The following is a 12,205-nucleotide window of genomic DNA, read 5'->3' as shown; positions in this document are numbered from 1 at the left end:
CATCCGTTGCTAAGTGAAAGCTTTCTGAAGACTGTTTGACTCCAAAGCCAGGTTATTCTCATTTCATTTCTCATTTCATTCTCATTTCAATTCTTTGAGACTCAATAATAGCTAAAATTGGGGAATTTTGAAGATTAGAAAGAATAATACTGGGTTTTGACAAGTTATAGTAAAATGACAAAACCAAAACAAGACCATGAGTCATAAAAGAGTTGTGGTAAAAGAAAAAGTTCTTCTTAGAGAAGAATGCTGATTACATGTGGAAAGGAAGATGAAATTAAAAGGTTGCCTTTTGGGGCTGAGGATGTAACTCAATGGTAAAGACCTTGCCTAGTGTGCCTGTGGCCTTGGATTTGACAGCCAGTGCTGAAAGAAAGAAAGAAAGAAAGAAAGAAAGAAAGAAAGAAAGAAAGAAAGGAAAATCACCATTTTCAACTCTTAATTCAATAATTGATTATGATAGGTAGTAAAAGGCCAGCTCTGGTGGCACATGCCTGTAACCCCAACACTAGGGAGGCTGAGGCAGGAGTATTGCTGCAAGTTTAAGGCCAACCGGGCTACATAGTCAATTGAAGAAATAAATTCTAAAGTCAGTAGGAAAACATTTATTAGAGACCTTGTTATTCATACTGTCTCACAGGGCCACCCCACAGATTATTAGTAATGAAGGGAAAAGTTATCTTTTTATGAATCGAAGTTAACATCTCCTGTGACAAGACAAGCTAGCTCTGTGTGATGCAGTCAGGGTTGCAAAGCTTGTCCATGTCACACTCCTGAAATATTTTCACTCTAATCATCAGGAAACAGCAAGACTAGTCTAGAGGACATTTACATGACAATTGGCCTGAGTGCTTTAAAAAATAGTGTCAGAAAAACAGAAAAGTAGAATATGTGCTCTGTGGTAAACTAAAGGAGAAACCAAAGGCAATGCTCCAACCTACACTGGATGAGATTGGGGGTCAGAAAATTTTTAAAAATTTAGTCTTAAGACACACTTTTGTGTCAAATAGGAAAATTTGAAGATGGACTGTATATGAGATGATATCAAATTAATACTAGATTTCTTTTTGTGACGATGTTTTGTGGGATTATAAGGGAGACCATCTTATTCTTAGGACATACATTTCAAAGTATGTAAGAGCAATGTGTCATCGTGCCATTATGTCTGCAGTGCAGTTTCAAACACTACAGCTCAACTCTCTCTGTGTGTGTGTGTGTGTGTGTGTGTGTGTGTGTGTGTAGGCATTAAGTAAACCAATGTGGCAAAATATTAACAATATAGGAAAGGTGATATACAGTTGTTTTTTGGTACTATTCTTTGAACTTCCTATATATTTGAAATCTTTCAAAATTAAAAGTTGGGAGAAAAAGATATCCACACTACAGGTCTTTGGAGACTAAAGCTCAGCGACGTGATGTCAAGCTCAAAGCTAAGCTTTACCTCTAGGAAAAGGTGCCCACCCTACAACTCCCAGATTCATAGGTCATAGCACATACTGATACACAGAATTTAGTTAGTGTTTCCAAATTCAAATCTGAGAGAGTAAATCTTACTCATCTAACTCTGGCTCCAAGTTAAATTAGCTCTGGGCAAATCACCAGTAACTGAGGGACTTAGAGTCTTTCAGCTGCACATACGTACATCCCTGCAAATGAGGCCAGGCATTGCAGCTACCTGCGAGCCATACTCCCCAGAAGGTCCTATCACAAAGGGTAGATTCTGTGCTGAGTGCCAAGGACAGCTGGGAATGTGCCAGGGAAACCAGGTGTGATGAGTGGCTCGCAGATAGGGAGAGCCTCTGTTTAGGCATTATTCTCTAAAGCAGTATTCGCCACAAAACCACAGCATCCACATCAGACACATGCATATTTATCCGTTAATAAATTGCACATCTGTTTTACTGCTTTTCACACAAAGGTAGACATTAGTATGTAGGAGATAAAAGTAAATATGAATAGATGTTAATATATTTGCTCCCCTTGCTCTAAGGTATTATAAACTTCATTTGGCAAATACGTCAGTGATTTCTATGCATCACTGAAACTTGGTTGTGAGCATCTGCACATATATTTCTTTATTAATAATAGAAGCAGCTTTAATTTGACAAAATGAAAAAAGTAAGCTCTAAATGCACATACTTTAGAATGAACTATATAGTTTATTTATTTATTTATGGCACCAGGAATTGAATTCAGGACCTTGCACTTACCAGGCAGGCATTTGTGCCGCTGAGCTATATCCACAGCCCCTATAGTTCTTTTGTAAATAATATTTATTCTCCCCAACAACCTCCTCAGCTCATCAGTACCTGTACCTGTCCTCAGAAATAAGTAAGTTCTTTAGCTTACTTTCATTTCTGCTAGCCTCTACTCTACCCACCTGCTTCCCCTTTTATACATTATAATTTTCATGGTTAACTTATGAATTTATTAGTCATTGCTTAGCGATCTTCAGAATTTTTGACCATGTACCCATATTAGTTTAACTGAACATGTAAATATATATTCTTAATTTAAAATTATACAGCATATACTATACTAATAAATCATACATATTATAAAAGTTTCACTAAGAACATTTTTAGGAAGGGGACTAAGAAATAAATATAATTAGACATATTAATAGCTTCCTGTAGCATACTACCTGAAATTAGTCAGAATTCTTCAGAGAAAGAGAACAAATAAGTCTATATTTGCACATAGAATATCTGTATCATCTATATCTATATCTATATCTATGTCTATAGCTATATAAAGCTGACGGAGACTTTAAGGAAAGGAACTGGCTAACATGTCTGTAGAGACTGGAAACTAAAATATGCAGGAGAAGCTGGGACACAGACAGTAGGAAGAGCGGATACCACAGTTCAAGTCTACTTCGGTGGCAGAATTGCCTCTTCCTTGAGGCCCACCCAGCTTTGCAGGTAATCTGTTTACTTAAAGTGTACTGATTTAAATGTTAGTCTCATCTAGAAAATATTTCATAGAAAAATACAAAGGTATTGATCAAATATTTGGATACTGCCCATTTGCCAAGTTAGTGTACGACCTGAGTCGCACACCACCATGGGCCCTTAGATTACCCTGGTCTTATTTCCTTGCAATTTGGAGTCACATGCTGTCAAATGATAACGTTTACCGCATTGTCAATAAGATTTCCTGCCACAGTTTTAGACTTTCTCCTGGATTTATTTCACTTTTCATTGGACTGCTTATCTAGTGGGCACTTTCAAATTAGGTTTTTATGGGTTAAATTTTTTGGTTATGCTTTTATTGTATTCTCACACTCAGGCAAGTTCTTACCTGAATGTAAAATCTTAGTTTCAGTAAGTGCTGCTTGTCGCTGACACTCTGAAAAGCATCATTATCCTCTACCACTGTGACTCTATCCTCTATCAATGTGATTCTCGTCCCTGTGAAAATATTTGCTTTTCTTACTGGAAGACCTTTAGAAACTTCTTTTAGTCATTGATATTCCAAATTTCATTGTCAAGAATTTCATTGTACTTATTCTTGTGCTTTCTGTGAGTTCTAATCTTTGTGAGTCCTTTAAACTTGAGATCTTATATCTTGCTTTTAATCCTGGTTATTATTTCTTCAAATATCTCCCGCACTGCTTTCTCTACCTCAATTTACCTTTATCTCCTTCTGAGACTTCTGTTCTATAGATTTTGACTTTTTTATGGCTTTCTTCCATATCTTTTAACTGTATATTCTGTGCTTTTTCTCTTTAGTCTTTTCTGACAAGTCTCCATAGAATTATTTAACCTGACATTTTGGTTCTCCAATTTGTTTTTTATTCTAAATATTTTTCTGTTTAACATAGTGACTAAATTCCTGGTTTTGGCAAAGATATTTATATAGCTGCCATCTTCAACTGGTTTTTCTTCAAATTGTTTTTCCTGTTTCATGTTTATAATTTTCCCTTTTCTCTTTGAGAATTTTCTTTGTATATTTAAAAATTTTATTCTACCTGATCAATTAATTCTATTTTCTCTTATAGAAACAGTTTAATTTTTAAAGTGCTTGTACTCCTCACAGATATTCTTTTTTCCTCCCAGGAATTCACATTCCTGGCTAGTACCTCAGTTCATGAAATTAATTTGTTCCATGATTCTGGTCGTGAACTGAATTGGTTGTGAACCAAATCAAAATTTCCCATAATGTTCAATGTAAATAAGGTTAATCCATTCTGAACCATAAGTATTTTTTAAAGCACACACACACAAAAATGAAGTAAGGTGCAGTACAGTACAATATGAAGAAATAAACACTAACCCTGCTTGAGAGATCTTCTGGCATGGAGCACAGGAAGGTGGATGGGGAAGAGATTTTCTCTGTTTTTTGTTTTTTTGAGACAGAGTCTCACTATATAGTTTGGGCTGGCCTTGGACTCACTGTGTAGCCCAACCTGGCCTCAAATTCACAGCAATATTCCTAGTTTAGCCTCCTGAGTGCTGGAATTATAGGTGTGTACCATCACTCTTAGTTTGGGAGGAGGTTACTGTTTGGAGGGAGAGTTCCCCTCCAGAAGGACATGGGGGAGACCTCCTTCAGGGGTTTCCTCTCATTAGCTGCAGGGTCAATTTTGACAAAAAAAATCTGTCACTTGCTTGTTCCTGTGCTGCATAACCCTTCAGAAATGAGAGACCACATTATCGTTCATCAGATTCAACAGTGTTCATTACAGTGACGTTGGGGTGGTGCTTCTCAAAGAAATCCCGGCACTCATTCTATTTTCCACATCTGTCAGTCTTCTCCCTTTGTTCTCTTCCTCATTGGATGCTCCACAACAAACAGCTTCTGCTGCTTACTTGGGGGCTCAGCAAGTTCTGTAGTCAGCTCCTCCTTGCGTTCCTCAGCAAGCCCCTCTATGACTGCTTCATTGACGTCCAGACCATAATCTTGCCCATGACACAATCTCATTCACTATCTGTGTATCAAACCCTTCAAGGTCATGTTCAGCGACACATCCTGGCCATGGTTTCCTCCAGGCTGAGATTAAGAGTGAGTCTGTGATATTTTCCCAGGCTTTGTCAATGAGACAGATGTGGTAGAGGAGATTGAAATGCTTCTTCCAGCACTCTTTTAGTGTAAAAGATGTCTCTTCGGTGATATTAAAACAGCTGGTGAAGAATGCCTTTGTGTACTGCTTCTTGGAGTTGCAGATCACTTGCAGGTCTGTGAGCTGCAGAAGGAGTGTCATACTGGAGAGACGAACTTCACCTTTCTGAAGTCATACTCAGCGTTCGTATCATCCACCAAGGCTGAAGTGTGTGCTTGGGCGTTATCCATGAGAAGAAGGCACCTTTGAGGCAGTCAGTTGTCTGAAAGAGATTTCTTAATGGTGGGTGCAAATACCTTGTGCAGCCATTCCATGAACAATTGCCTTGAGACCCAGGCTTTCACATTGGCTTTCCACATAACAGACTGTCTGATGTTATTCATATTCTGCTCCTTTAGTGCACAGGGGTCTGGGGGTGCTACATCAGCAGTGGCTCAATCTTCAGATCACACACTGCAGAAGGGTCGATCTATCCTTCATGGACCTGTGCCTTGGCAGTGCCTTTTCCTCCTGCATCACATACGTTCTGTTCAGCACCTTCTTCCAGAAGAGCTCTGTTTCATTGCAGCTGAACACTTGTTGAGCAACGTATTCTTCTGCTTTCATGAATTCTGAGAATTCTTTTGTAGGCTTCTACAGCAGCCCTGTCAGATTTGAAAGCCTCACCATGACTTACCACACTGTAGACGCCACTTCCCTTGTGGGATGTGTCGAATCACCCCTACTGGTTTTAATTCATCATTTGTTGCACTTGTAGCAGGGTCTTCACACAGTAGGTCACTCTGCAGTTTCTTGGTTTTTTCACAGGTCATAGCTTCACTAAAGCTATCACCTGCCAGCTGTTTCTATTCAACAATACTGACAAAAGCTTTTCTCCTCTTCCAGCTCTTGTGCCCACTGCTTGATTAATGTTGTTACTCTTTTTGCCACATTAGCTCCTTAGATGCCATCTTTACTATTCAAAATAGTCAAGATTGCCAGCTTTGCCATCTTGTACTCTGTGGCCAGGGCAGTCACATGAATGCAGCATTCATGTTCCTTACAACTTCCTTCTTCAAAACCTTCTTACTATTTTGCGCTGCACCTTCTTGTCACCTCCATTACTGCTCTGCACTTTCTTTTTACCACCATGCTTGCTCTGCACTTTCTTTGGAGCCATGCTGGGTTGAAAACTATGGCACAGTACTATATGTGTTAAAAATCACACATAAAAGCTTCACAGCAAGTGTTCACAGGTCTGTCTGAGACCACAGTGTCAACTAGAGGAAGCCACAACCACCTGTCAGAACAGGGTAGATCCTGTGTTTGTGTTCATGCGGGAAAGATGACTGTGGTGGTGGCCATTACTCGATGCAAAGGTCACAAGTGGAAGCTAAACTGTCAAATGCTTCTGTTAGTGAACTGAATTTTTGTGAACACAAGGGCTTGTGAATCGAGGAATTACTGTAATGTGTACCCACAGGCATAGGCTTATGTCCTCCAAAATGAATGATAGAAGAATATGATTTAGAGTATGAAGCCACTGGTATCATTTGTCTCACCCTACAGTCATACACACACACACACGCGCGTGCGCACACACACACACACACACACACACACACACACACACACATACACACTCACATGGGTTCTGCTCCCAAATCTCGCAGAAAATTGTGCCAGTGTTCATTTCCCATATACAACTTTCTTCTCTTGCAATTACCTGACCCATGGTGGATTGAGAAGAGAAGATGCTTGGGGTCCCTTAGTCCACTTGCATCTGTCTTCACCCACCTCTCACCCCAACCAGGATCTAATGCTGCCTTAATCTTACTCGACCCTCTGGCTAGGGGTAGACAGGTGCTACTCTTTTCCTTTCCCGCTATGACCATTTGCAACCTAGGGAATTGTGAGGCACAGGAAACACAAATAGAAAATGTCACCTTCAAACATTCTCCATCCCTGCTGTCTGGCTTTCCCTTATGTCAGGTTGTCATTTCCTCCCCAAACTGGAAGTCAACTATGTCTTTTCCTCACCATCTGGGAAACGAACTAATTTCTTGCTTTCATGTTGTGCCCAGTGTTGGGGTCAGAGGAGTGAGGGAGTCAGTGCATGTTTTTGCCATCTTGCTTCATTGGCAGCCAGTCATGTGTGATCTGTGTTGATAACCCTAACGTGGGTCAGAAATCTTGCAGGTGTGTTGGTTTGTGCTTTCATATTCTCTACCTCTTACGTTTGCTGCCTCTGTCTCTTTCAAGGACTTGTTTTATGTTTTGTGCTGCTCTGTGTGAGACTGATCACCCCTACCCCTCTGAAAAAATTACCAATGTCTGGGGGCACAGTTTCTCAAAATCTAGTTCTCCACTAGAAAGGTCTTGTTCAAGGGTCTGAGACCTCTGAATAGCTGTGAAACTCCTGAAGTTATATGTAGAACTTGTGGCTACATATGGAGAGGTTTTCTAGCTTCCATTAGAGATCAAAAGGAAGTTGAATTCTTGAAAAGGTAAGAATACCTCAATACTTCTATTCCTGTTTACTATCCCCCACATGTATTAGCTAGATCTCAGGAAGATGTGGTCATTCTCTACAAACTGTAAGACAGATCAGCTGGCCAGGAAGGAGTGGAGTGGGGGGGGGGGCAGCAGAGCTGACTGGTTGAAGAGCATGGACTTGGGCAGCAGATTCCATAGATTTTGCAACAAAGTCAGGTCATTCGCTATGTAGCTTTGATAAGTTCTTGAACCTCAATTTCTTCCCTGAAGAGTGAGTGTGGTGATCATTTATACGTGGTAGCATTGTTTTAGAAATTAAAAGATATTTAAAAATAAAAAGCACCTGAGACAGCCCCTGGAATGAAGTACACAATTGCTATTATTCTGTTTTTACTAAATTTCCAAAGTTTCTAACATAAAGAGGCTGAATGTTTAATAAGTCCAAGAATAATTATCTGTGTGCCTGCATAGGCTTTGTCTTGTGCCTGGCACACTGGAAGGATTCCATAGAAGTGTAAGCAGAACACACTGTGTTAAAGTTCTGAAAGTTCATTCCTATCCTCTCAAATTGCCCACCCTGTTTAACTCACTCTTCCTACGTTAGCACACACCAGGGCATCTGCTAGAGACCAGACAGGCATGATTAGTAACACCAAAACAATGACATTTTTCTTTTAAAGTTCTATATATGTGAACTAAAATAAACTCAGAAGTATCATTTTTTCCCCTCCAGTCTAACACTTCATGAAATATTTTTCATGCTATTCCCAAGCAGTTTTCACTTCAGTGTCCTCCTCATGTGGAGGGCTATTTTCCAAGCATCTGCATAAATTTTGGAGTAAATTATCACATCTACTTAAATGGTGTGAGAATCCAAAGTTTTCAAATCTGTGCTTGATGTGATCATTAAAAATTTTATCCCACACCTAAACTTACTTTTGCATAATTATAAGAAGTGGGTTTTTAAATTCATTTCATTCGTTATGTTCATTATGACCTTGTAAGAGTGATTTAGAAAGATCTAAGTTATGATCTTTATCAGTTGCTTCCCAGAAGTAATTAATAAATCTTTGTTAAACTGTTTTTAAAAATGACTTTACGAGATTACTTTCATTAGCACCTCAAACTGGCACCATTTGTCACTATTTTAAATAGATGCACCTTTCGTAAACTAGTCTGTTGTTCACAATTTAGTAACTAAAACAGACCTTCCAATACTTGGAAGACTTTCTGAGGTATTAAACATGGAGCAATACTTTTCTGATGCATAATTTTGCAAAATCATGGCCTTCACCTTAAATCTTAGCATATGTAGTACTTATTTTCTCTTTTGAGGATAATGGCATTAATTAGCTTATTGGGTTCTAATGAAGATTAAATCAGAAAATTTAAGTAAGGTCCATGATATACCACCCAATTCATTGTGAGAGCTCTAAAAGTTCTATATTACTGTTATTTTTGCTAGGTGACACCATGTTTGTAAATGTTCCCTTCCACTGCCATAGCCAACAGAAACAAGATAAAAGGGACTTAGGATTCCTTCTTTCCCTTTTCCAGGGATACCAGGCTTGTTTTGATTGAACAGTCTTCTCAAAGTGACTTCTCAGAAGACTTCACTGGGGTCTATAATACATCACCAGTATGACTGCTGGTTACATCTGTCTGCTTGTATCCCTTTAGGAAACCATAGATGCCCAGCTACATCCATACTTATCTACCTATGTTTGACAACCATGTTTCTTAAATCCTAGCTGCTACTTGCAGATATCATTTATTCCTCACATATCCAAACTCAAAATCCTAAATTCAGCTCTTGGTGAAAGAACCTTGCCTCTTTCTGCAGTTATATAGACTTTGCTCTTCAGGCAAAATGGAGCTGGATAACAATGACTTCACAAGTTGCATTTTGTTAAGAGTTTTCAAAACACAGATGATGAGAGAAAACAACTCTCAAACCTCCTTGGAGTACAAATTATTAATTCAACACTTCTGTGGTTTGAGTTGCAAGGAAGGGGGAAAATATGCTATCCTGTTTGTCTCCCTATTTTTACCCTGAAACTATAGGGAACTGTCCAATTACAAGAATAACAGTAAAGTTGGGATTTTTCCCTATATTGTTACTTTCTCCATATACAATTACAGATCAATCTGAGAGCAACTTGTGTTAGTGTGATTCACGTAAGTGTGATTATCAGAGCAAATCAGGAGGATTTGACAGTGTGATTTTTGTCACATTAAAGGAAGTACAATGCTCACGGCTCATGGAAGGAGAGGTACTTTAAGCCAATTTGGCTCAAGTTTGGAGAACATTTCCCTATCAGAATGGATTTGAGTTTGACATGGACAGCAGGCAGACAGATGTGTATCAAATAGCATCTGCAGCATATGAAAGTTAATTTTTCACAACAGTAAGATATAAATATAGTAATGTCTTTCATTTTAAAGTGTCATTTACATCACCCAGAGATGTGATATATTGGGGAAGATAATCACAGCCTATAAATAGCCACTGCCTCAAGTCCTCATGTTGGAGTAGTTGAACAAGAGTGGTGGGATTCCTTCCTCTGAATATGAGCTTAAAGCCTTCTATCTAAGCAACATTTACACTTGGTTGTCTGAAAACACAATTTACACATCATTCTCTCTCTGTCTCTCTGTCTCTGTCTCTGTGTCTCTCTTTCTCTTTCAAACTTGGGCTTCTTTCTTGATTGTCTATTTACTTGGCATTGCCATCCAGTTAGTTTTATAAATCTAGGAGCCATCCTAGACACCTTTATCTAATTCATCTTACCTCCTATGTAACTGTCTGCTTTTATTCTCCTCACTGTGTGACCATCCTATTCTAAGCAACCATTGGAAGCCATGTGAGTCACCACAGTAGCCATGTGTTTTATAGTATACCAGGATATGTATTAGTCAGGTGTGCTAAGACAAGTGGACACAAAAGTTGATTGTCATGAAAAGAAATACAGGTCCTTAGAAACTGGAGCCATGCAGTATGGGGAGCACACAAGGATGGTAGGGGTGAAGAAGAGACTTTACTGTGACTTCATGGGATGGAATGGGTAAGACAGACTAAGGATTAGCACTGTTGGGCTCTGAAGAATAGGGCCTCTGCCTGCTTGTCCTGAGCCTGGCCCTGGGTGGTTTGGGCATAGAGTAAGATCTAGATGAAGGAGGTGTTCAGGCTGTGAGTTTGGGGTTGGGTTTTTTTTTTTTTTTTTGCCAGTGAAAACCAGAAACCAGCTAGCTTTAGGCATTGTTCAGCCCTGGGAGAAACAGTCTTTCCAGGATTAGCAAGGCCACAAGGTGGAAACATCACATGCCATGGCTCACACACCTTTCAGCCAGTTTCCGCATATCAATCTCCCCCACCAAAGTGACAGAGGCTTAAAAAAACTCACAAATATACCTGGGCATGGTGACACATGCATATAATCCCAGGACTCAGAGGTTGGGGTAGGAGGATCACAAGTCCTAATTTAGCAGTTTAGTGAGATTCTGTCTCACAATTAAAAAAATTTTTTTGAAAAGGGCTGGAGATACAGCTGAGTGTGAAGGATTTGGGTTCAGTCCTTATAAAGCACAACACACACACACACTTACACACAATGAAAACATTGCTCCTCAATCTCTAACCAATCAATAATGCCCATTGCTCTTCTGAGAATCCCTTGATAGATCTGGTCATTATCAACGTACAGGGCCTCATCTTGACCCTCTTCCTTCTGTGAAGAATAGGCTGCTCTGGCTTGCTTTCAGTTCTGCAAACACGCCAGCACAGTACTGTAGGGATTCTTCCCACTTCCTCCTCCCCCTGGGTGTCTCTAACCATTCTGGAACTAGCAGTTTAAGTGTTACTTCCTCAGTGCAATCTCTCCTCATTCCCAGACCAGGGGACCTTGTTTTAGGCTCCCAGATCATTTAATGATCTTCCTTCAGGGTGCTTATCAAAGTCATGAGTACACACTTATTTGTGTAACTGTGTTCTGCTTCCAGGAGCCATGGAGCAAGGACTGAGGCCATGTGACCCACGGTGCGCTGAGTCCTGACAGAGTGCCTCAGTGCACACGGAAGCCTTCAGTTGAGGTGCGCTGAATGAGCGGGTGAATGCCATTTTTGATTTAGGATATAGACAATATTTTTTTCAATTTAAGTACTGAGTTGGAAAAATAGAAATAGTTTTCCTGAGCCTGCTTTTTAAAAGATGCTTAAAGTTGATGGATGGTGGCTCTGAGTGATGTGTGATAGGAAGTGATGGGAGCTGTATCAAACGGTCTCTGCTGGGCCTTGTGTGTCAGGACAATGCGACATCTGGCTTGATTTGGAGCATGAAGAAAATAGAATTTGAAGAAGCATAAATAGATAGGAAATTTCCTTTCTCATGAGGAGCATCTATAAATTACTCTGAAAAAAAGGTGGTCTGTAGGAATATCTTATTAGATTGCATGCAGACAGGGAAGGTTCTACTTGCTTTTCTCTTAATCCATTACTCTACATAAAACGCAGTTGCAAAGAGATGGCATGATATTAACCTTCTTCACATGTTTATTAGCAGGAAAGAAACCTTACAAAGCATCAATACACTGGATTAGTTACAATTAGACTTCATTTCTGGATACTCTAGAGTTCCCACACCTCAAATTTTAAAGAAGATAGAGAATG

The sequence above is a fragment of the Cavia porcellus genome, unplaced genomic scaffold, assembly GCF_034190915.1.
Source record: "Cavia porcellus strain 051 isolate PalLab524CR breed Dunkin Hartley unplaced genomic scaffold, mCavPor4.1 scaffold_8, whole genome shotgun sequence".
Taxonomy (NCBI): domain Eukaryota; kingdom Metazoa; phylum Chordata; class Mammalia; order Rodentia; family Caviidae; genus Cavia; species Cavia porcellus.
This window is presented reverse-complemented; position numbering follows the sequence as displayed.